The sequence below is a fragment of the Balaenoptera physalus genome, assembly GCF_965194825.1.
Source record: "Balaenoptera physalus genome assembly, chromosome: 7".
NCBI lineage: Eukaryota > Metazoa > Chordata > Mammalia > Artiodactyla > Balaenopteridae > Balaenoptera > Balaenoptera physalus.
In genome coordinates this window covers 66,410,025-66,437,003 of record NC_138886.1, presented here as the reverse complement: position 1 = coordinate 66,437,003, position 26,979 = coordinate 66,410,025, and the positions used below count along the sequence as shown (strand labels likewise).

The window sequence follows — 26,979 nt, the reverse complement described above, 5'->3', positions numbered from 1 at the left end:
GGCCTAAACCCCACCCACACACCCTCACCCAGGGCCTTACCTCTAAACTGCGGAACTCCACACTCCAGAGGCCTCCCTTTGGATGCACGCTGCCTCTTCCTTTCTGCCCGCAGGTCCTAAGCAAAGGCCCCACCCCATGCTTGAACGTCACCCCCCCACACCTAGGTCCCACCCCACCCTAAACCCCACCCCTGCCTAAGTTCCACCCCTTACCTAACTCCACCCTCCATAGCCAAGGCTTTTTTTTTTTCTTTTTTCTGTTGTGGTTTTGCTTTACCTTGTTGCAGTTGTGTCAATTATATTTTTATATTTTCTAATATATTTTTTATCTTCCTAATATTATTTTGTTTTTTATTCTTTGTTATTGTACTGCTCCTTTTTCTCATTTTTGCCACGCCACATAGCTTATGGGATCTTGGTTCCCAGGCTGGAGGTCGGGCCCAAGCTCCTGTGGGGGCAGCTCAGAGTCCAAACCGCTGGACTAACAGAAAACCTCAGATCCCAGGAAATATTAATCGGAGTGAGGCCTCCTGGAGGTTGGCATCTCGGCACCAAGACCCAGCTCTACCCAACTGCCTGCAAACTCCAGTGCTGGACATCTCAGGACAAACAACCAGTAAGACAGGAATACAGCCCCACCCATAAGAAAAAAAAAATGAAACAACAAAAAATATGTTACAGATGAAGGAGCAAGGTAAAAACCTAAAGACCAAATAAATGAAGATGAAATAGGCAACCTATCTGAAAAAGAATTCAGAGTAATGATAGTAAAGATGATCCAAAATCTTGGAAACAAAATGGAGAAAATACAAGAAACATTTAACAAGGTTCTAGAAGAACGAAGAGCAAACAAACAGTGATGAACAACACAATAATTGAAATTAAAAATACTCTAGAAGGAATCAATAGTAGAATCACTGAGGCAGAAGAACGGATAAGTGAGCTGGAAGATAAAATGGTGGAAATAACTGCCAGGGAGCAGAATAAAGAAAAAAGAATGAAAAGAATTGAGGACAGTCTCAGACACCATTGGGACAACATTAAATGCACCAACATTTGAATCATAGGGGTCTGAGAAGAAGAAGAGGAAAAAAAAAAAAAAGGGGTCTGAGAAAATATTTGAAGAGATTATAGTCGAAAACTTCCTTAACATGGGACAGGAAATAGTCAGTCAAGTCCAGGAAGCTCAGAGAGTCCCAGGCAGGATAAACCCAAAGAGAAACACACTGAGACACATATTAATCAAACTATCAAAAATTAAATACAAAGAAAAAATGTTAAAAGCAGCAAGGGAAAAGCAACATATAACATACAAGGGAATCTCCATAAGGTTAACAGCTGACCTTTCAGCAGAAACTCTGGAAACCAGAAGGGAATGGCAGGACATATTTAAATTGATGAACGGGAAAACCTACAACCAAGATTACTCTATCCAGCATGGATCTCATTCAGATTCAATGGAGAAATCAAAAGCTTTTCAGACAAGCAAAAGGTACGAGAATTCAGCACCATCAAACCAGCTTTACAACAAATGAAAAAGGAACTTCTCTAAGCAGGAAACACAAGAGAAGAAAAAGACCCACAAAAACAAACCCAAATCAATTAAGAAAATGGTAATAGGAACATACATATCGATAATCACCTTGAACATAAATGGATTAAACGCTCCAACCAAAAAACACAGACTGGCTAAAGGGATACAAAAACAAGATACTTATATATGCTGTCTACAAGAACCCACTTCAGACCTAGGGATACATACAGACTGAAAGTGAGGGGATGGAAAAAGACATTCCATACAAATGGAAATCACAAGAAAGCTGGAGTAGCAATACTCATATCAGATAAAATAGACTTTAAAATAAAGACAGTTACAAGAGATAAGGAAGGACACTACATAATGAACAAGGGAATCAATCCAAGAAGAAAACATAACAAGTATAAATATTTATGCACCCAACATATGAGCACCTCAATACATAAGGCTAATGTTAACAGACATAAAAGGAGAAGTCAACATTAAAACAATAATAGTGGGGGCCTTTAACACCTCACTTACACCAATGGACAGATAATCCAGGCAGAAAATAAATAAGGAAACACAAGCTTTAAATCACACAATAGACCAGCTTGACTTAACTGATATTTTAAGCCATTCCACCCAAAAGTGGAAGAATACACTTTCTTCTCAAGTGCACACGGAACGTTCTCCAGAACAGATCACATCTTGGGTCACAAATCAAGCCTTAGAAATTTTAACAATATTGAAATCGTATCAAGCATCTTTTCCAACCACAACGCTATGAGATTAGAAATCAATTTCAGGAAAAAAACCAGTAAAAAACACAAATACATGGAGGCTAAACAGTGTGCTGCGAAATAACCAAGAGATCACTGAAGAAATCAAAGAGGAAATCAGAAAATACCTAGAGACAAATGACAACAAAAACACGATTATCCAAAACCTAGGGGACAAAGGAAAAGCAGTTCTAAGAGGGAAGTTCATAGCAATTCAAGCTCACCTCAAGAAACAAGAAAAATCTCAAATAAACATTCTAACCTTACACCTAAAGCAACTAGAAAAAGAACAAAGAAAACCCAAAGTTAATAGAAGGAAAGAAATCATAAAGATCAGAGTAGAAATAAATGAAATACAAACAAAGAAAACCGTAGCAGAGATCAATAAAAATAAAAGCTAGTTCTTTGAGATTAACAAAATTGATAAACCTTTAGCCAGACTCATCAAGAAAAAAAGGGAGAGGACTCAAATCAAAGAAATTAGAAATGAAAAAAGGAGAGATTACAACTGACACAGCAGAAATACAAAAGATCATAAGAGACTACTACAAGCACCAATATGCCAATAAAATGGACAACCTGGAAGAAATGGACAAATTCTTGGAAAAGTACAACCTTCTAAGACTGAACCAGGAAGAATTAGAAAATATAAACAGACCAATCACAGGTGATGACATTGAAACTGTAATTAAAAATCTTCCAACAATCAAAAGTCCAGGACCAGATGGCTTCACAGTCAAATTCTATTAAACATTTAGAGAAGAGTTAACACCTATCCTTCTCAAACTCTTCCAAAAAATTGCAGAGGGAGGAACAGGAGGAACACTCCCAAACTTGTTCTACAAGGTCACCATCACACTGATACCAAAACCAGACAAAGATACTACAAAAAAAAGAAAATTATAGACCAATATCAGTGATGAACATAGACGCAAAAATCCTCAACAAAATACTAGCAAACAGAATCCAACAACACATTAAAAGGATCATACACCAGGATCAAGTGGGATTTATCCCAGGGATGCAAGGATTCTTCAATATATGCAAAACAATCAATGTGATACACCATGTTAACAAATTTAAGAATAAAAACCATATGATCATCTCAATAGATGCAGAAAAAGCTTTTGACAAAATTCAACACACATTTATGAAAAAAACTTCCAGAAATTGGGCATAGAGGGAACTTACCTCAACATAATAAAAGCCATATATGACAAACACACAGCAAACATCCTTCTCAATGGTTAAAAATTGAAAGCATTTCCTCTAAGATCAGGAACAAGACAAGGATGTCCACTCTCACCGCTGTTATTCAACATAGTTTTGGAAGTCTTAGCCACAGCAATCAGAGAAGAAAAAGAAATAAAAGGAATACAAATCAGAAAAGAAGAAGTAAAACTGTCACTGTTTGCTGATGACATGACACTATACATAGAAAATACTAAGGATGCCACCAGAAAACTACTAGAACTCTTCCATGAATTTGGTAAGGTTGCAGGATACAAAATTAATGCACAGAAATCTCTTGCATTCCTATACACTAATGATGAAAAATCTGAAAGAGAAATTAAGGGAACACTTCCATTTAACATTGCAACAAAAAGAATAAAATACCTAGGAATAAACCTAGCTAAGGAGTCAAAAGACCTGTATGCAGAAACTATAAGACACTGATGAAAGAAATTAAAGATGACACAAACAGATGGAGAGATATACCATGTTCTTGGATTGGAAGGATCAACATTGTGAAAATGACTATACTACCCAAAGCAATCTATAGGTTCAATGCAATCTCTATCAAAATACAAATGGCATTTTTCACAGAACTAGAACAAAAAATTTCACAATTTGTATTGAAACACAGAAGACCCCAAATAGCCAAAGCAATCTTGAGAAAGAAAAATGGAGCTGGAGGAATCATGCTCCCTGATTTCAGACTATACTACAAAGCTACAGTAATCAAGACAGTATGGTACTGGCACAAAAACAGAAATATAGATCAATGGAACAGGATAGCAAGCCCAGAGATAAACCCACGCACATCTGGTCACCTTATCTTTGATAAAGGTGGCAAGAATATACAATGGAGAAAACACAGCCTCTTCAGTAAGTGGTGCTGGGAAAAATGGATAGATACATGTAAAAGAATGAAATTAGAACACTCCCTAACACCATACACAAAAGTAAACTCAAAATGGATTAAAGAACTAAAAGTAAGGCTAGACACTATAAAACTCTTAGAGGAAAACATAGGCAGAACACTCTATGACATAAATCACAGCAAGATCCTTTTTGACCCCCCTCCTAGAGTAATGGAAATGAAAACAAAAATAAACAAATGGGACCTAATGAAACTTAGAAGCTTTTGCACAGCAAAGGAAACCATAAACAAGATGAAAAGACAACCCTTAGAATGGAAGAAAATATTTGCAAATGAAGCAACTGACAAAGGATTAATCTCCAAAATATACAAGCAGCTCATGCAGTTCAACATCAAAAAACAAACAACCCAATCCAAAAATGGGCAGAAGATCTAAATAGACATTTCTCCAAAGAAGACAAACAGATGGCCAACAAATACATGAAAAGATGGTCATCATTACTAATCATTAGAGAAACGCAAATCAAAACCACAATGAGGTATCATCTCACACCGGTCAGAATGGCCATCATCATAAATCTACAAACAATAAATGCTGGAGAGGGTGTGGAGAAAAAGGAACCCTCCTGCACTGTTGATGGGAATGTAAATTGATATAGCCACTATGGAGAACAGTATGCAAGTTCCTTAAAAAACTAAAAATAGATCTACAATATGACCCAGCAATCTCACTACTGGGCATATACCCTGAGAAAACCATATTTCATAAAGAGACATGTACCACAATGTTTATTGCAGCACTATTTACAATAGCCAGGACATGGAAGCAACCTAAATTTTAGTCCATCGACAGATGAATGGATAAAGAAGATGTGGCACATATATACAATGGAATATTACTCAGCCATAAAAAGGAACGAAATTGAGTTTTTTGTATTGAGGTGGACGGACCTACAATCTGTCTTACAGAGTGAAGTAAGTCAGAAAGAGTAAAACAAATACCGTATGCTAACGCATATATATGGAATTTTAAAAAGCAGTACTGATGAACCTAGTGGCAGGGCAGGAATAAAAACGCAGAAGTACAGAACAGACTTGAGCGACGCGGGTGAAGGGGAAGCTGGGATGAAGTGAGAGAGTAGCACTTACATATATACACTATCAAATGTTAATTGGATGGCTAGTGGGAAGCTGCTGCATAGCATAGGGAAATCAGCTCGGTGCTTTGTGAAGACCTAGAGGGATGGGATAGGGAGGGTGGGAGGGAGGCTCAAAAGGGAGGAGATATGGGGATATATGTATACATATAGCTGATTCACTTTGTTGTACAGCAGAAACTAACACAACATTGTAAAGCATTTATACTCCAATAAAGATGTGAGAAAAAAAAAAGTAGTCAGCCACTAGTTTTAGAAATAAATTTTAAAGTCTTATAAATATTGTTTCCTATTTTGTTTATTTAGGAAAAAAAAAGTTGTTTTATACATATTTGCTGGGAGAATATTATTGTTCTATTTTAAAAAATTAATAAAAATATCACCTGGGTTATAGAGGAATCTGAAAAATTTGTAAAAAAAAGATATATTTTATAATCTCAATGTTTACATTACTGTTGATAAAGTTATTTTGAATTAACAAAATGGCAGTGAGTTTTCTTGAAAATAGGAATGTTTAAACTTCATAAGTTCTTAAAGATTGAAATCAGTTAATTTAAAAGGTTTTCAAAAAGAAATTCTTTGAGAGTAGCGTGATAAAAAGGTTTTAGAAACAGTGGTGATGGCTGCACAACAGTGTGAATGTAATTAACACCACTGAATTATACACTTAAAAATGGGTAAAATAGCAAATTTTATGTTATATGTATTTTACCACAATAAAAAAAGAGGAAGCAGAGATTGTTTGGTTCTGTGATAGGGATACCCATGAAGAATTAGTTGTGCAATCCTTAGAGTCCTATTTATACAAGGGGCTTATCTTTGAGAATTTTACTTAAATATTATTTATCTCAGTTTCCACTTGGAAGTGGTTTTATTTTCCATATCCACAGAAAACTGGCTTGTAGAAGGAAAATGAAAGGGCGTATCAAGAATAAGATGTGTAGAAAATAACATATTAAAAAAAGGAAAATGGTATTATACCAAATGTTAATGGTATGTTTTGGAAAATATATGCTATTTGTTTATTTGTTTATGCCAAAATATTCTCAGAAATATTAATGCCACATGGAACAGTTACTCAAATACAAGACTATTGGAATGTAGGCTTAATGGTACAGTTTCATCAAGTTATTTGATGAAAATATTCTTCATATATTCATCAGCAAATCCTTAGTTATATTATTTGTGCCAACCACTGGTCTAAACAAAGGGGATACAAAAATAAACATGGTATCTGTCCTACACATTATATTTTGGAAGGAGAAAGAAAGAGAGTGTGTGGTCAGCAGGATTGTGGCCCCAGCACCTCTGCTTACCTGTATTATGTCCATGAATATATTACCGTACATGGCAAAAGGAAATCTAGGTTGGAATTAAGGTTGCTAATCAGCTGACCTTAAAATAGAGAGATTATCCTGTATCACCCAGGTGTCCCTATTGCAATCACATTGGCCCATTAAGTGGAAGAAGAAGGCAGAAGCATGAGTCAGAGAGATGCAGCCGGAGAATCTGTAGCATGAGAGGGACTCCTATTGCTGATTTCAAAGGTGGACAAGGCAAGGCCACAGGTCAAAGAAGGTTGGTGGTCTCTAGAATTTAGGAACATCCCTCACCTAAGAGCCAGCAAACTAAAAGAGGAATGCAATCCTATCACCACAAGGAAATGAATTCTACCAACAACCTGAAAGAGCAAAGAACCAGATTCTCTCTCCTCTAGAGTCTGCAGAGGGCAATACAAGCCCTACTGACACTTTGACTTTAGCCTGGTGAGACTTGTACCAGACTTGTGACCTTCAGAGGATTATTATAGTCTGGGCTAGAACTCGGTTTGGTATTCTTATATAACTTCAAGGGAGGCTAAGAAATGTAGTCTGGATGTGTGTTTAGGAGAAAAATAAAGTGGGTTTGGTGAAGAGCTCGCCAGTCTCTCTGAAGCATGACTCAATGGAAAAAGTAACCAAGCGTATGAACAGATAATTTCCCCAAAATGCAATAATTTTAAGGCATTTAACATTACCATGAATCAAAAGTACAAATTTTTTTAAAAGTTACAATTTTTCACTTACCAAATTGGCAAAGATCTTTTTTAAATGATAATATCTGATATTGGACTAGATCACGGGAAAACAATAGTCTCATACCAGGCTGGAAGAAGCATACATCTTCTGTATGGGCAATTTGGCAGTGTACGTCAGAGTTTTGTGATTTTTTTTTAATTGAAGCATAGTTGATTTACAATGTTGTGTTAGTTTCAGGTGTACAGCAAAGTGATTCAGTTATACATATATATACATATTATTTTTCATATTTTTTTCCATTATGGTTTATTACAGGATATTAACTATAGTTCCCTGGGCTATACAGTAGGACCTTGTTGCTTATCTATATTTTATGTATAGTAGCTTGTATCTGTTAATCCCAAACTAATTTATCCCTCCCCAACTCCCTTTCCCTTTTAGTAACCATAAGTTTGTTTCCTATGTCTGTGAGTCTGTTTCTATTTTGTAAGCAAGTTCATTTGTGTCTGTTATAGTTTTCAAAATGCACATCCTGAGTTCCAGCAACGTGATATCCAGGAATTAGTCTAAGAAAAATATTAAACATCTTTAAAATTTCACTCTAGCAACACTTAAGATGGGGAATATAAGTAGACAAATATACATTTGAATGTATTTTACTGAATTGGATTTTTTTTACAACTAGCATGTATTCTTTTTGTAATGTTTTTAAAAACTATTTTAAAATATTCCTACGTAAAGTAGTTTTACCTAGGAATTAACTTTTAAGAATGTAACCCAAGGAAATAGTTAAAGAACTATGCAAAGACTTCACTACAGCATTGTTGAAACACTCTAAATGTTCAACAATAGTATTTTGGTTAAATAAAGTATATTACGTCTATTCAGTGAAATGCAACACACTCATTAAAAACAATGTTGTAGTGGGATACTAACATGGACAAATATGAAATATATATTTTATTAAGTAGGAAAAAGTTTACAAAATATTATGTACAGTATTGATAATTCCTTGAAAAGAGAAAGTGTACATCAGCATGTATTACACACATAGTATGTACCTAGCAAAAAGTATGAAAGGCATTTATATCGTTATAATAGAATGTGGAATTATAGGCGGTATTTATTTTCTCTTTATTGCTTTTCTTTTTTTTTCAAATAATTTTATAATAACGTTGTATTGCTTTTATAATACAAAAATGTACTATAAGAAACAAAAAATATAGATAGGAGGAGGTTCTAGAATTCAATTTCTGAAAACAAAAATGGCATCTATGTAATAACTTAACAATACATAGATTTCTTATCTTTAATCTAGACTATTCTGTTACAATGGCCTCTAAGAGTATCATCTTTTTTGCTCCCTTTCCTTCCAGCACACTGATCAGAGAATTGTGACTAGCCATCAGAATTATCTGAAAGTAATCTAGCTGATCTGGAAACTCTTAGCTAGAGGGGACAAAGGAGATCAGAATATTTCCATGAAATATAGGTCAGTTCTTCAGAAAGCGTTGCCTACACCTATGTACATGTGGAATAATAGTCTCTGTTACTAAACTAACTGCGTATAAGATGAAACTATTTACAATTACACTAAGAGAAAGAAAAGAATAGTGACCAGTTTACTCCAGTATGCTTGGGAAAGATATTTACCTATAAATCAATCAAACGAGATCTTAAACTCCTATTACGTGATTTGTGGGGAAGGCAAATGAGCAAGCAAAAGACACAGGCCTATTGTCAAGAATTTAATTTACAGTCTAGATAGAGTAGTTGCTCCTTTGGCATTTTCCAATGAACATCATTAGGGTCAAAGACTATGATATTCAGGTATACTATCTCTGAGATAGAGCTGATCTGAGTGATGACAAAGTCTAGGGTGAGGCTGAAGCCTGGAGAAAGTGAAAGTCATCAGAATAAAGACATCAATTACTGGGAAGCTAGAGCATTGGGTGAATCTTCTTCATGGACACTGAAATTACACGTATGAAGACATGGGGAAGAGAGGAAAACTATAACCCAGGTGTCAAAGTTTTTATTGAGATGTATTGGAAGCATAATTAGAAGGGAGGGAGAAAGAAGCTTCAAACAAGGAGAAGTTTTTGCTTATAGTGCTGGAGTACTGCGTTGGAAGTGTCTGGGATGTTGATCCCTCCTCCTAGAACTGGGATAAGCTAAACCTGGAAGGTAGAGCCACCTTCACTTGAATTGCTTGAGTTGTCCTCAAAGAGGATCTAAGTTTCAGTTGAGACCAAGAGGTAAAATATATGACAAGGCTAAGGAAGTAGGAGGTTTTGTTTACTATAGAATGGTGTTCCAGAAATAATTAATACAATGGAAATAATATTAGCTAACAATTATAAAGTGCATACTATATGCTTAACTCATTTGCTCTTCACAATAACCCAAGATTAGTGCTACATTTTCCCCATTTTCCAGCTTGAAGAAACAGGCATGAGAGATTAAGTGATTTGCCCAATATCATATGGTTTGTAAGTGGCACAGCAGGGATTCAAACCAGGCAGTCCAGTTCCAAAGTTCATACTTTGAAGCACGAATCTCTTCTCCAAAGAAAAGATTTGGAAAAGAGAGGAAAAGTGGGAGGAAGATATCCTCCTTTCTCAAGACTGAATAATATTTCATTGTGTAAATGCACCACATCTTTTTTATCCATTCATCCACTGATGGGCATTTGGGTTGTTGTCTCCATATCTTGGCTATTGTAAATAATGCTGTAATAACCATGGGAGTGCAAATACATGGTAGAAATCCTGTTTTCATTTATTTTGGGTACATACACAGAAGTGGAATTGCTGGATCATGTGGTAGATATATTTTTAATTTTTTGAGGAAACTCCATATTGTTTTTCCATAGTGATTGGACCAATTTACACTCCCACCAACAATGTATAAGTGTTCCATTTTCACCACACCCTCACCATCACCTGTTGTCTCTTGTCTTGATGACAGCCATTCTAACAGGTATGAGGTGATATCTCATTGTGGTTTGGATATGCATTTCGCTGATGGTTTCTGATGTTGAGCATCTTCTCATGTGCCTGTTGACCATTTTGATGTCCCCTTTGGAAAAATGTCTATTTAGTTCTTCTGCCCATTTTTTAATCAGATTGTTTAAACTTACACAATGTTACAAGTCAAATTTATTCAATATATTTTTTTAAAAAGAAAGGGAGGAATACTCAGAGAAGAGGAAGCAACAAAGTGATGAGTCCCAGAGGCAAGGTTTGGCAAAACCAACAAGGTCAGGGAGAATCTGAAAATGGTAGGAATCACGGGAGATAAATGTTCCTTTTTAAAAGAAACTTTGCTTAGATATAACACTGATTATGATATTACTCATACTTAAAACTTTAAATATGTGTATGTGTATTCACCTCTAAATAGCAATTTCAAAATAATAACATAAATTACTGCTGAGAAATCTACAGAGTACACCCCCCCACACACACATAGGTCAAATGTTGTCGATTAGTATGCTTAATCTTGTTAGATGCCTTTTTATAATATAATTCTAACAAATGTTTCCTAGGAAACTACATCTCTGGAAAACACAGTAATGTTTGTTTCTTACTGGGTCCATACAAAAGAGGAAATAAAGTAAAACTGAGAGAAGGTAGTCAGAAGAAAATCAGGCTCCAAAATACAGAGCCATGATTAAATTTCACTTGTAAAGGTAGATATCATATATTTTGTATTTAAGCCTTTGAGCATAAAATTAATACAGGTAGTATAATATATATAACTTTATAATTTTATAAGTAAAAATGCCAAAATTAGAAAAATTTTGAGAAATTAATTAGTATTTAAAACTTCATTGTATTCTTAGGATTTTTTTTTTTTTTTAAAGAGCAGGTGATATATAAGCTGGCTTTTTATTTTTATTTTTATTTATTTAAACACTATTTTATTTATTTATGGCTGTGTTGGGTCTTCGTTTCTGTGCAAGGGCTTTCTCTAGTTGTGGCAAGTGGGGGCCACTCTTCATCGCGGTGCACGGGGCCTCTCATTATCATGGCCTCTCCAGACGCACAGGCTCAGTAATTGTGGCTCACGGGCCTAGTTGCTCCGCGGCATGTGGGATCCTCCCAGACCAGGGCTCGAACCCGTGTCCCCTGCATTGGCAGGCAGATTCTCAACCACTGCGCCACCAGGGAAGCCCCTCTTAGGATTTTTTTCAGCCCATCTCCCATATTCTCCATATCATTTATGAATAGGAAAATTAGTCTGGATACAATATTATGCTAAAAAATGATGAATAAGTATTTACGCAAAAAATTAAGTAAAAGAAAGATAGGTTTTTCACTTGAAAAATAGAGATAACACAAGCAAAGTTGCTTTGGCTTTGAATTATGCAGATATTGCCTCAATTCTCCATTTCACATTCTTTATGTAGACCGGACCTCTGACAAAGGTTTCAACTAACAAGCACACTTAACACTTCAGTTGTTTACCATGCCTTAAATCTGACCATTTTGGAGCGTCTTCAAATGGGCCAGATGAGAAACTACTTAATTAGGATTTTAATTATTTTCTTGCATTCTGATAATATCTGGAAGTCACTGAGAAGCAGCTTGTTTCTGCAGTTTCTCAGCTGCTAACACTGTTCCCCAAGGCGGTGTTTGTGGTTAATTCCCAGCTCTGGGGAGCACCAGATAGAAGCTGCATACTGCAGAGCAGGGAGATGCTACAGGGGGCCTGCCTGAACTTTTGTTGCAGCCTGAACTCCATCATCTCAGTGGGACACAACTGTCTCCTTTCAGTAGGATGAAGTTAGTGTATTTTGGCTTCAAAATCATGTTGTATCTTTGAACTTCTCTGTATTCCTACAGTGATTGAGTTCTGAGTAATAAAGTGAGAGTCAGCTGTTGATTCCAGCTTTTAAGCAGACATAGCTAAAAGTGCATGTGTGTATGTGAAGTTCAGATATTTAAATATCAGTATTTTCAGCCCAAAAATTCTTTTTTAAGGGTGAGAGAATTAATTTAATTATGAAAATTGTCCCCAGTTTAAGATTTAACAGCAAAGAAAAAAAAATTTCTATTAGTGTTTAGGAGCATCTCTGAAAACAGAAAAGTGGAGGTTTAGACATTTTATACTTTTGTCAAATTGTTATTTCTAAGTGAAATTCACTAATGGATTACTGTGAAGTAATCTGTGGTCACATAAAAATAAATAGGTTAACTCCTCTGTATTTTTTTTGACTGGTGATTTATTTTGGAGACTAGCTATAGTATTAACTACAAGAAGACACTTTAGTTTATGGTCCATCTTTAATTCTGTCCAGAATCATTATGGAAACATCTCAAGGGTCTCCTTTTTATTTCTATACAGTCAAGCTTGATCTCGAAGGATGACTGTGGTAGGCAGAATTCTAAAGACAGCCTACGGAGATTTCTGTCCCTGGTTATTCAATCAAATGTTAATGTAGATAGTACCGTGAAGGGATTTGCAGATGTAAAATCCTGATCTAATCACATGAGCCCTTTAAAGCCAAGTTTTCTCTGACTAGTAGCAGAAGGGAAAATCAAAGTCAAAGCTAAGGATCTGACATGCTTTTAAGATGGAGAGCCATAGGGCAAGGACCAAAGCAAAGAGGAACTTGGTATGACCTCCCAGCTGACAGTCAACAAGAAAACGTTGAAGACTTCAGTCCTACAATCACAAGGAACTGAATTTGGCCAACAACCTGAATGAGATTGAAAGCAAATTTTTCCCGATACTCCAGATAAGAGCTCAGCGAGTTTGTCACCTTGTGAAAACTCTTCTGAGCACTGTAGGTAGGACTTCTGACCCACAGACAGAGCTAATAGATAGATGTTATTTTAAACTGCTAAGTTTGTGGTAATTTGTTATGAAGCCATAAAAAAATAAAACAGTGCTTCAATAGTTAGATCAGCAGATTGTTCTGTCAATTCTGAGGTTATGTAAGGACTCAGTTTTCTACCTGTGACTTATCCCTGTTATCTACTCATCCTTGCTTGGACGTGACTAGCACCTTTTTTTTTTTTTTTTAATCTTTCCTGGTCCACTTGTTAGTGCTCTTGCAGCAGATAATAACAGAAAAGATAAAGGACAGTATTTACATTGTGTTTTCCAAAGTGTAAGCTGCAAACTACCAGTGGTATCTACTAACATGGTTTTAGATGGTTCCCAGACCCAGCACTAATTAACACTGAGTCTCAAGTTGAAAGGTTATTCACTTTTCAACTCTTCCAATCTTTCTGATTCAATAAAGGAGAAAGCCTTTGTTTGGTCCTAATACGATTTAACACCTAACACTGACAAATTTCCCTTTTTAGAGCATGTCTCAGGTGGAGAGCTCTCCACAGTTATATATCTTGTTAGAGATTAACATCATATATTTCATTGTATTACTTTCTGTTTATATTTCTGGCAAGCTATATGCACTTTCTTTCATATTTTGATATCTCTGGAATCAGGATGTGTCTCACAATCTTTTGGATTTTGCCACCTCAAGCTGCACTCTTGTCCCATGGAGGAGAGCGAAGCAGCTCTAAAATATCTACTCAGCAACCCCTTCCTAACTCTTCTCTCCAGCCCAGCCCATCCAGTCTCTTTGTCCTGTTCTTCTCTATCCCAAACCCAAGGCTGGGAGTCCCTGGATTGAAAACTCAGAAATCTTACACTGGACAAGCCTACTGCAAGGAAAAGTGGATTTATTTGGGCCATGACCCAGTGTTAATATTCATGAGCTATGGACACAGAACAAACTCTTTTTTTAAGTTGGGTAGGAAATAGTTAGGAAACTCATCCAGGGCCAAGGGGAAATCTAAATGAGCACTTTCAATAAATGGAAAATAAAACTTATAAGATAAGAAGGCATTGTGGGGCTTCCCTGGTGGCGCAGTGGTTGAGAGTCTGCCTGCTGATGCAGGTGACACGGGTTCGAGCCCTGGTCCGGGAAGATCCCACATGCCGTGGAGCAGCTAAGCCTGTGCGCCACAACTACTGAGCCTGCGCGTCTGGAGCCTGTGCTCCGCAACAAGAGAGGCCATGACAGTGAGAGGCCCACGCAGCGCGATGAAGAGTGGCCCCCGCTCGCCACAACTGGAGAAAGCCCTCGCACAGAAACGAAGAACCAACACAGCCATAAATAAATAAATAAATAAATATTTAAAAAAAAAAAAAAGAAGGCATTGTGCAATTTAGTTCAAAAAATTTTTTTCTTGGTCGTACAAAAAATAAGGGTGTATCTTATAATGGTAACTACATTAGACTCAATGAAATATGGTAAATATACTTAAGTTTAAGTAGAAATTAAGTGAAAAAAAGCACAGGTGTATGAAATTATGAAGGTAGGTAAGTAAATGAGTGAAGTTTATAAAGTACTAGCCTAGCACAAGGAAGATTGAGTTCTGGCTCTGACTGCTAGAGGTGTCAGAGTAACACATGAGCACTAACCCTAAAATTTTAAAAATGTAAGTTCATTGACATATATACACTACTGAATGTAAAATAGCTAGCTAGTGGGAAGCAGCCACATTGCACAGGGAGATCAGCTCGGTGCTTTGTGACCACCTAGAGGGGTCGGGGTGGGAGGGAGATGCAAGAGGGAGGGGATATGGGGATATATGTATACATATAGCTGATTCACTTTGTTATACAGCAGAAACTAATACAACATTGTAAAGCAATTATACTCCAATAAGGATGTGAAAAAAAAAATGCAAGTCCAGGCTGTAGGCTTCCTTGAAAGTAAAGACACTTCTGACATTCGGTCTCCCATTCCTGGGTAGAGAATCACAGGCTCTACCTATTTTCAGAGTGGTGGTGGATTTAAGGAGAGGCTCCTGTTTTTCTGTGATTGTTTGCTTGGAAAAACAGTAATAACCCACCCCACCCCACCCCCCAATCCCTGTGAGCCTTGCATCAAAATTTCAGCTCCTTCTTTATAGCACAAGTAAGAAGTAGAGTTTCATTTAGGATGGAGTGAGTTGTCCCAACAGTCATTGACTTATCTAGAACATATCTTTAGTTCCTGAGATTGAAGGCACCACAGAAATCATAAGACCAGACTGAAGCAGCATTCTGAAAATGAGCAGATGTGAGCCATAAACTTGAAGCCAGAACAGAGATTACCTTTTTAGTGGATGTTTTCTTTTCATCTTTGTATCCATTTCCTCCACTCCATATCTCCTTCCAAGTGGGGTGCTCTGAGTCATTGTCAGACAGCAGTGCTCTTGAGAGAAGCAAGATCAACTGCATACACCTGCTCACCTGCTCTGGGGAGAGAAAAGGCATGGATGTGTTTCTTCCTTCATTCTACACTTCTGTATGGTAAAGCAAAGTTCAAAAGGCAAACTGTGCCATTGGAAAGTGTATCACGTAGAGTTCCATCAAGGAAGTAGAATCACCATGAGTGCTACAGAATGAGAAATTTATTGTAAGGATTAGACTTTACACAACTGTAGGAGCTGGGAATCTTTAGAAGGGTGTTGCTTCTGCATCTGCCTGAAGTCACTTGGGGCAGTAGGGTCAGCAGGCGGAAGGAGATACTGGATGTGATTCAAGAAAGGGAGAAAACCAGAACCTGGGAGGACAGATTGGAGCTAGCAGATCAGCAACAATGTGCACAAGCTGCAGTGTTCCTGGTGCCCTACACCAACCCTTAGAACAGAGTGACTTCTCCTTCACTTGTGCCTTCCAAATTTTGTGCAAAATTCTCTTGGCAGCATCCCTAACCCGGTACCATGCAGGCAAAGAGATTCTGGGAAAAATAGTTCCAACCTTGCTAAATTGACAAGGTAGAAAAAAACTACAGTAAAGTAGGATCCAACTGCTGTCAAAGGTCATAGAGCAGAGATAAGCCTAGAAAAGGCCTCCAGGACATCTAGCCTTTATCTAGCCTTATCTTTCATTTAAACACACACACACACACACACACACACACACACACACACACACACACACATCCTATTACCGATTGACTTTCAACATTTATGCCTAAAAGCTAGACTGAGACATTGTTTAAGATCTTCAATCAAATTCCCAGGACTGACCCCAGAGCTAAATGGCAGGATAGTCTAGCCGTACTGAGGTACTGGAAAATAGTCAGCCCTCCCCATAGGTACTCAGAGCAAAACAACCCTCCTGGGTTGGCTGCGTACAGAGCAGATGATGGCAGGATAAAAAAAACTGATATTGGGTTTAAAAAAATGGCAAGAGAGGAATGAGCAGAAGGAACAATTTAAGGAGATACTTTAAAAAATGAAGAATTTCAAAAGGAGCTAAGAGAAAACTTATAGAATATTTCATCATCCTCAGACTTGCCCAGATGGAAAGCACCTGAAAATCTATGGTATTCTTTGCAATGTATTATGAAATGCTGATATATTTAATTTCATATGAACTGAGAACAATTTTGCTGGAAGAAAAATATACTGTATGCATGCAATATGAAGTCTCAACCACAAACTTATATGAACAGTGGTTCTCAAACTTGCTCAGGTGGAAAGCACCTGTAAGTCGTCATATTCCTTTTGGAATAGCATAAGTATTGATAGATTTTTAAAACCATGTGAACTGAAAACAGTTTTGCCTAAAGACAGAAAGAGACTCACAGACATAGAAAACAAACTTATGGTTACCAGGGGAAATGGGGGGAGGGATAAATTAGGAGTTTGGGATTAACATATACATACTACTATATATAAAATAGATAACCAACTAGGACCTACTGTATAGCACAGAGAACTATACTCAATATTTTGTAATAACCTATAAGAGAAAGAATCTGAAAAAGAATATAAATATACACACACATATATATATAACTGAATCACTGTGCTGTACACCTGAAACTAACATGACACTGTAAACTAACTCTGCTTCAAAAAAATTTTTTAATCCTAAAAAAAAAGACAGTATGACTATATACGTACTGCGTACAATCACTAGCATGAGCACACGTCTTCAAATCTGAAATAATTCATTGTTTCCAAATATTTCAAATGAGGATCATTCACTTCTTGTTCATATGTGTTTTTCATCTGCTAGTCCAAGCAGCCATAAAAGGGAAAAAAGATTTAAGAAAAAAATTAGAGGTAAAGACTTTTAAATTGAGAAAAAATGTCTATTCAGTAATTTTTTTTTTGAGAATTGGAAAAAGCCAGACAATTACCCCATTTCAACGTCCAAAAACTTTAGTCACATAGGTAAAGCGTCCATATTCCAAAGGATCTTGGTTTGAAAACCACCAGTCTAGACCAAACACCATAATATACAGATGAGGAAACTGGCCTAGAGAAATTGTGACTTGCCTAAGGTCATACAAATTATTGGTGACAAACTTGGGCCTAAACATCATGTCTCAACTCCTAGTCCTGTGCTTTTTCCACAGTAGCCTGGATCTAATTTAACCACCCACTGGGAATCAGGTGGTTTCTTTTAAGGAGGTGCTGGAAAAAGACTCTGAAGAAGAAGGTCTATGGAATATCCAGGCAGGCTCTGTTAGCAGTGTACCAGCCTCAAAATTAAAAACACTCTTCAGGGCTTCCCTGGTGGCACAGTGGTTAAGAATCCGCCTGCCAATGCAGGGGACATGGGTTCAAGCCCTGGTCCGGGAAGATCCCACATGCCGTGGAGCAACTAAGCCAGTGCGCCACAATTACTGAGCCTGCGCTCTAGGGCCCGCGAACCACAACTACTGAGCCCACGTGCCACAAATACTGAAGCCCATACACCTAGAGCCCGTGCTCCACAAAGAGAAGCCACCGCAATGAGAAGCCCACGCAACACAACGAAGAGTAGCCCCCACTCGCCACAACTAGAGAAAGCCCGTGCGCAGCAACGAAGACCCAATGCAGCCAAAAATAAATAAATAAAATAAATAAATTTATAAAAACAAAACAAAACAAAACACTCTTCAGAGTCCAGAGAAATATGGTCGATTGAGCATGGGTGTTAAACTGCACTCAATCCCCCCCCTCACTCCCAGAATCACATAGAAGTCATTGCAGGAATACAAAAACAGGAAACCCTCCTTGATTAATATCAGCTGTAGAAAGAAAGGAAGGACACCATCTACAACAGCGGTCCCCAACCTTTTTGGCACCAGGTACTAGTTTCATGGAAGACAATTTTTCCACGGGAGGGGGGAGGGGATGGTTCAGGCGGTAATGCAAGCGATGGGGAGCAGTAGATGAAGCTTCGCTTGCTTGCCTGCAGCTCACCTCCTGCTGTGTGGCCCGGTACCTAACAGGCCGCAGACTGACACCGGTCCGCGGCCCAAGGATTGGAGACCCCTGATCTACAAGACAGAAAACATGAGATCATATCTCTAAGAAACATAGCAGAATAGATCAGCTTGACGGAAGAGTCAATTCATAACATGTGAAAAAGTAGAGAGACCTGCTTACAACTCTCTTAAGACCCATGATCTTGCCCCTTACAGAAAATGTTTGTCAACCCTTGTCCTAATAAGTTGCAATGTTACAGTGTATAGTATTTTCATCAGAAAGGCAAATAAGTTTTATAGCATGCTTTGATTCTGATCATTTGAGAAGTGGCTCCCTGGCTCACTGTGTTGAGGAAGGTTCTGGGACTGTAGATCCCTGGAAAAGTGGTTTGCTTTCACTTAGTGATTTTTAACATGTGTGTAAGAGGGGGACTCCCTGACACATACTACGAATTTGCTAATCACACTTTGGAGCATCAGAAAAGGCTATGGAATTATTTACAGACCATGTTTTCTTAAGTTTAATCCCTGTGTACTTCCCAAAATTTTTCTTAGCTATGATCACCAAATGGTTATCGTGTATTTCCATACTTGTGTCCTATTCATGCATCTTGGTTGCACGTTATTGTTAATGTCAAATAAGTACGTTCCCACTTTATTTACTAATGATCCTACTAGTTGTGTAACTTTGGGCAAGTTACTAAACCTGTCTAAGCCTAGCTTCCTAATCTGTAAAATGGGGATAATTATAAGGTCTACTTCATAAGATTAGTGGAAGTATGAGATGAATTAATCCGTATGAAGCAGTGATTGCGGGACTGGCAATGATAAGTATATGATAAATGTGAACCATTATTACTATTATTATTATTACTATTATTTCCCTTTTATGCATGAGATAATTTACCCAAGGTCACATTGCTAGTAAATAACAGAAGAGGAATTTGAGCCAAGCATTTAACAGGGTTATCACTGGGTGGTGAAAAAAAAGGTCATTTTAATTTTCTTCTTTGTGCTAATAGTAGACACGTAGTACTTAAATCAGAAAACAATAAAATGTACAGATGTTATATAAAAAATTAAAGAATTAAAAAATTAAAATGTAGAAACTGTCATATGTGACATCCCAGATTGTTTACCTGATCGTCACCTCATTGCATTTCCTTTCAGCCTGATAATAACTAACCTTTCTATAGTGATTTAAAATGTACAAAGTACTCTCAAAAACATTATCTCATTTAATCCGCAAAGGAATATTTGGGGCTTATATTATTACTGCTATCATGATACCTATTCATAGATGAGTCAAATTAGGTTTATAGAAATTCAAGGTCATTGTGTTTTCCCTCCAAGTATGTTCTGATTTCTGCTTAATCACTGGGTTACGTATCCCTGCATCACCAGGACCTTTGCCAGGTATGTGCTGATGGTCTGACTGATCCATCTCTTCCTAGACCAGACCCTTGATTTCTCTGCCAAGACGTGATATTCCCAGGCCTCATTCCTATCTAAAGTTTGCATCCCTTTGACTACATGGCCCTAGCTCAGATACACAGGTTGTTTTTAGATATGTCAAATACAGAAATTTCTTTCAGTTAAACATTGTTCTTCCCTGAGAAAACATTAACTAGCCTTTGGGGATCAGCTATGATGTACGATATACTTGGTGTGAGTTTTTGTTAGAGCCAAATTAGGAAATAGTTTGGAAAAATGTGAACACTAAACACATATAAGACAATATTATTATGTTGTGTGTAAACATCTCCTCACTGTGTAGCCATCCAGAGAAGGGAGGAGGTTAAATAGGCACTTCATGCCCCAGTGAAACTTTTATGGAAGGAATATGTTAATATATTTTCATGCTATGAAAAAGCACTAATACTCTCTGATCCAGCAGTTCCACTCCTAGGAATTATATTATATCCTTTAGATTCTAATAAATCATATGAACAAAGGTTTATGTGCAAGGATGTTCATCGCTGTTATTTATAACAGCTAAAAATTATAAGCAACTTATATGCAAAACAAAACACTACTAAATAAAATATGGCGCATTCATGTGATGGAACTATATGTAGCCATTAAAGTCATGTTATCAGAGACAATTTAAAAACATGGGAACTTTTCATCATTTATTATTTAATGAAAAAGCTTACAAAGCAATATTTGCAATGTGTTTATTTTGTTTCTATGGGCATAGAAAACAGATTGGAAGAATACAGACTAAAAGGTTAACTCTGGGTAGCCATAAATGATGATATTATTATGAGTAATTTAAATTACTTATTTGTGCTTTTTTAAAATCATTTTTTGCAATAAATGTTACATTGTAATCAGAAAAAGATATTCATAAAAAGAAAAATACAGCAAAGATGAAAACGATGTTATCCATTTAGTTTATACCCCAAGACTAATTTTAAATGAAAGATTTCCTTAAAGAATTCTTCTTGTACATGTTGAGGGGGAAAAATTTACTTCCATAACAGCCCACAGCTTTAGCAACATTTCACTGGATGCATACAGCTATCTAAAATGCGAGAAGAAAATAAGAGCTATAGATCTCAAATTTCAATTTTATTTAATTTGTCACTTCTGAGCTGCACACTTGATATAAAATCATGCATTTTACATGAGTTTTGTTTCATTTTTGTTTTTGTTTTTGTTTTGGCTCTGTTGGGTCTTTGTTGTTGCACTCGGGCTTTCTCTAGTTGCGGCGAGTGGGGGCTACTCTTCATTGCCTTGTGTGGGCTTCTCATTGCAGTGGCTTCTCTTGTTGCGGAGCATGGGCTCTAAGCACACAGGCTTCGGTAGTTGTGGCGCACAGCCTCGGTAGTTGTGGTGCACGGGCTCAGTAGTTGTGGCACACGGGCTTAGTTGCTCTGCAGCATGTGGGATCTTCCAGGACCAGGGCTCGAACATGTGCCCCTGCATTGGCAGGTGGGTTCTTAACCACTGCACCACGAGGGAAGTCCCTATCTGAGTTTTAAAAGCCATGAAAATTACTAATCAGCCTGGCTGACCAGGTTTTTTCTTTTCATTTTTTGTCACCTGTTGCTCCATATCCATAACCAATTGTTACTACTGTTCAGCATTACACAGACTGTCAGACTTCCAAGGGCTTGTGGAAAAAAACTATTACTACACCGTTTTGGAAAAATTACCTCTTTGTAATATATTAATCTCAGTTTTGTTATTTCTTACTATAAATTAAGTTCAGTGTAATACCTATTTATACTCCATACCTCTTTTGTCCTTGTAACTTTCCAGATGTTTCCCCCAGCCATTGAATATTTGTGTTTTTTATAAATTACCCATGAATAGAGTCATCTTCCTAATATAATTGAAATTTATCCTCATCCATTTATGTTATTTTTCTAATCTTTTTAAGGTATCATCTGCTAATTCCTCTTCTAGCTCATTAATAATGTTGTTAAACAAGACTAGCCTTTGCATCAACCACACCTTTAGACAACTCCCTATATCCAATACATCGTCATTTATCATTGCTGATATTTACATTCCTGGAGCCTGTTTTTAATACCTGTTAGTAGGCTTATTTCAGCCAACTTGAGTTAGTTTCATAAGTAATTCCATGAGATAGTATATAAAGGAACTTACAGTAGTACAATTTTATATAATTTTCACTGTATTCAATTTTCCATTGATTTTGTCATTTTACCCAAAATGGTTTACTTTAAATGAAACCTGACATTGGTATGTCTAAAGCCAAATGCAATAGTTCCCTCCCCAAAGCTCTGAGCCCTCCTCATTCTGAGTTCCCGTTTTTTTTTTTTTTGTCATCACTAGTTAGCTAATTGTGTAAGACATTATCTTTGATTGTTCTCTTTTTTGGCTCCTGTTATATCTGTCACAGCATCTAATCCTGCTGCCGTTACTCCAATATTGGGACTTTGCTAATGCTGGTCTCTCTATAGTGCCCTCCCTGCCTCTCTTTCCTCACCAACAATGTTAGAATAATTCCTCAAGGTTCTTTACTTATTTAATCTGGTAAATCTTCCCAAATCACCCATCTATCTTGTTCTGCTGCTTTTGCACCCATCTCCAACCCCTGCAGAAGTAATCACTTCCTCTGTGTGTTCCCCAAGCTCCAGATATTGTTATGTAAACTCACAAAATAAAATGGAATAAATGTGTAGAATTCAGAATGACAGATAATGCCCAAATCATCTATATTTGACTTTGTTCTCCATCAAAACACTTCAAGCAACACAAAAGAAATGATGCTGTGAAGATTTGACTCAGGACCATAGAACTTCTCCATTGTGCTTCTTGCCTCTACTTCATGCTAGGGATAAGAAGAGTTACAACTTAGACCAACTAAAATCACAATTCTGGGAAGAATGGCTCTGGCCCATTTAATTTTGCTATCTTCCATATATACCAGGTAATGTAAGTTGTGAGTTCAAAGGCTTTCCCTCCTGTGTGGCTGAAAGTAAGATTCTAATTAAACGGATCAATTAGGAAGAGGGTTTATTTTTTAATTGAACTCTAAATTTGTGCCTAACATTGTACTATAAATGCTAGAGAAGTATTTTTCAAATTGTGTGTTGAGACCCATAAGGAAATCAATTTAGGGTCATAAAAATCCATTTGGTGGGTCACAACTAGCATGTCTTTTTAAAGAAAATGAAATAGAATAGAATAAAATAGAAAACATCAGAGTGCATTATATACGTACACATTGGATCCCAAAGTAAAATGTATTTTTTTTCTGTGGTTTGTAGTAAAAAATATTCAATAATACAGCGCTGGAAGATACAAAAGAATACATGTTTCTTGCTTCTAATATGTTTAAAACTTGTACAGATGAAACAGGGAATAATTTTATGACAATATCTGACTCAATTCTGTTTTACATGATGGATGTGGCTTGGAGCTTTGGTAGGTGAGGTGGTAACATGGTTGGTGGCACTGAAGATGAGTAGCATTTGGATGCTGTGTAGGTAGAGATAATTTTATAAAACAACCATCAGTTCAGCCAATGATTTAATGGAGCAGATAAGACATTTACAGAAAGACTCCAAAACAAGATTTGCTAAAATTGATTATATGAGTAAGTGACTTTTTTATACATGTACCATAATAAAACATGACCACTCTGCCCCCTCACCAACTGGCCAGCTCACTCCTGCTCTAAATCTCAGCTTAGACCTACTTCCCCTCCTCCGATGGTGCCCCTGCATTTTCCCATTGTCTGATGCCATGTTTAGCACGCAGGTTTGCTTTTCCATGCCTCCTACTTAATTGTCAACTCCATGATGACAGGAATTGAACCCATCTTGTTCCCTTTTTCTATCCCTGAGTCTAGCAGAGTCAGACACAGAGTCAGCACTCCATAAATACTAGCTGAACAAATAATATCCAAAGTGACTCTAGGTTATTATTTTAAAATGTTATCAATTCCTTTGCATTTAATAGTAGTTACCATTAGGGAGTTAAGAGATGATAATGAAAAAGGATTTTTCACTCCTTACAAGTTTGTATTATCTAAAAAATTTCTAAAAACAGGTAATATTTTATAATTTAAAAACAATAATAGTTTTTTGTTTTAAATAAAACTGGATTGAACTGGGGACTAAAAGAAAGCTTGATAGAAATCCAGCCAATGGAGACTTCTCTCTCTCTTCTTGTGAAAGGTTCTCTTTGGAGAAGGACTAGCCCATTGTCTTAGGCATTGCTCTGTCTTCCCAAGCATCTCTTCCTTCTTCCGGTGGATGTTTGGTATTATTGACTTTTAAAATTACATTAAAAAATTTCTCAACCTGAGAAGCATGATAATCTTACATCAAAAGCATTGATTTATCTACTCCTTGGATATGAAAGGGATGCATATGTATAAGCTGGGGTAGAAATTATCATTGGTGAAATTAAAATCACCATACAACTCTGAAATAACAGATTAAAAATAATCAAAATGAATCATTTAATGGAATAATAATGAAAATAAGATCACATATATATTTCCTATTTTACAGCAGTAGCTTTCTTTTAAATCTATTTTGGGGTCAAAAACTTAGAGAAGTAGATATAAGCTCCAGGAAAATGTCTATAAGGACATTCACACCCAGTTCTGAATGTAATTTCAGAGAAGGCCCCCAAACCAGTCATGGATGCCAGAATAAGGACCTTTGCTTTCCAATTTACACGGTGTTGTTCACATACATAATATCATATGATCCATACAAACTTCCTACAGTTAGGTCAAGCCAGTTATCAACATTACAAATGGGGAAACCAGGCATTTCAAGTGATTTAAAATGATTTCTCCCTTTCCACTCACACTCCCGCCCCTGCATCACACAGCTGGTAGCAGAACCAAGCTAGATTATAGGTTTATATTATAATTTCGTACTTTTTCCCTAAAGATATTTAATTCAAACTCACATAAATAAAAATTTACAAAATGCCTTTTATAGCCGTATTTTGCAGGAATTTCATACGTATATTTCCCTAATGTGAAACAACGAAGTGGTCATAGTTCAGCATCATTCTCGAGACTGACCATATGCACAATGCCTGCTCTCGAGCCCCCGCCAGCTTGGCAAGCCAGAGCAGGAGAGAAAGTTGCAAGTCCACCACATGGCAGGCCAGCATCCTCTCTTCAGGCTATCAGGCCGTTCTGCTAATGGGCTTTTGTATTTTGTAATTAAATAAAGGAGCAATGTAATGCATGCCCATCTCTTCACTTGATGGAATTCTGGTCTCTTGAGCTACTTAAGGTATGTGTGTCATAAATAAGTTGCTGATATATTTTAAATGCTTGTAGATTTGTTGGGTGGGGGGGAGGGAGAGTTTGTTTTCTTTTGGGAAAAGCTAGGAAATTCAAGGAAAGGACTTTAAGTAGTATTTTTGATTTTTTAAAAAGGAATAGCATGTGCTAATGCTTTGGTCTGCCTTGATTTCTGCTTTGACAGTTCCTCATGCAAGTACCAATATTGCTGCATCATTACGACTGATGATCATTTGTGGAATAAACAAAAAACAGTGTCCCAGGATGTACCACTTCCAGAAGATCTTCTGTCTCTGGAGCCAGTTGCCACATTGCAAATGTGACAACATATGAATTGATGATAGCATCTGCTTAATATGGCTTTTGTCCACATGTCACAGCTGTAATGTCATTAATTGAGACTTTTTTTATTTGCTCTGGTCTAGTTTCTTCATTTCCTACTCTCAAACTCAGTTTAATTTAATCAATATTGACTGAAAAGCTATCAGTTTTAATGGTGCTACATTTTTTTATCTTTGATGTTTAAGAAACATGTAAACCAAATGTTGTCTTAATCTAAAATAGATTTCTTGACATCACATTAATATACCAAGATTGTGTCTGATATTTGTTAAAAATTAAGAACTTCCACTTGATAGGACTGCTCTATCTAGGAGGTGCTTAATAAATATTAACAAATATTCCTGAGATACCTTTTTATGCTAATGGGCAAAGTCAATAAAGTAATAAAGTCTGGATTTATGCTGAATGACTTCAGCACTCAATTATTTTATGAAATAACTAGTTAAGTTAATTATTTCATTTGAATTAAAAATAATTTTTAATCCTAGAGACAAATGACAAATAATTCAATAAGACAGTATTCTCATCTTTTCACCAGTAAATTTAGCAAAAATTATGAGACCTACTAAGGGAAAACAGGTAGTCTACCTATAACAGAAGAAAAATTATTGACCTATTAACAATTTAGCAAGGCATCTTTATTAAGTTAGAGTATTCTATAGTCAAGACAAAATGAAGATAGCTTAGTCTGTCCTCCAATGTTCATTTATGCCAAACAGACTTCCAAATTAATTTCATTTATGCTTTGCATAGTTTTTAAGTGGCAGTATTTGTACCTCTTTTAATGTTGTCTACATCAAATTTGTACATTAAAGGGGAGCAGAATATGCCTCTTTGGCGTAAGAATTATTTTAGGCTGATTATTTTTAAGTAACATCAGACACAGGAGAAGCTCTGAAAACTGAGTGGAAGTTACCCCTTTGTAAGACACGTAGATAAGGGAAATCTCCATTTGTAAGGGTGTTTCCCTCCTTGTACCAAGAAGAGGGGGATGACTAAATCTCTAGAAACTCTTATCAACAGAGAAGGCAGAGATTTAAATCTGCTTCACAACCAGACCCTTATTTACTGTGCTTTGCCTGATAACCTCC

General features: G+C 36.7%; 2 long non-coding RNA genes across 2 annotated transcripts in view; one reads left to right on the top strand and one right to left on the bottom strand.

Annotated features, from left to right (window-relative positions):
* The window catches only part of LOC309663718, a 23,106-nt gene extending 7,929 nt beyond the window's left edge, over window positions 1–15,177 (top strand). The window contains exons 2-3 of the long non-coding RNA XR_014265423.1: window positions 5,174–14,438; window positions 14,753–15,177. This is a non-coding gene — a long non-coding RNA (uncharacterized lncRNA). The remainder of the gene's footprint in view (window positions 1–5,173; window positions 14,439–14,752) is intronic.
* On the bottom strand, window positions 10,195–26,979 carry LOC309663713. The gene is made up of 2 exons (XR_014265419.1): window positions 15,699–26,979; window positions 10,195–10,658 (listed from the first exon to the last, which is right to left on the bottom strand). It is a non-coding gene; the product is annotated as an uncharacterized lncRNA (long non-coding RNA).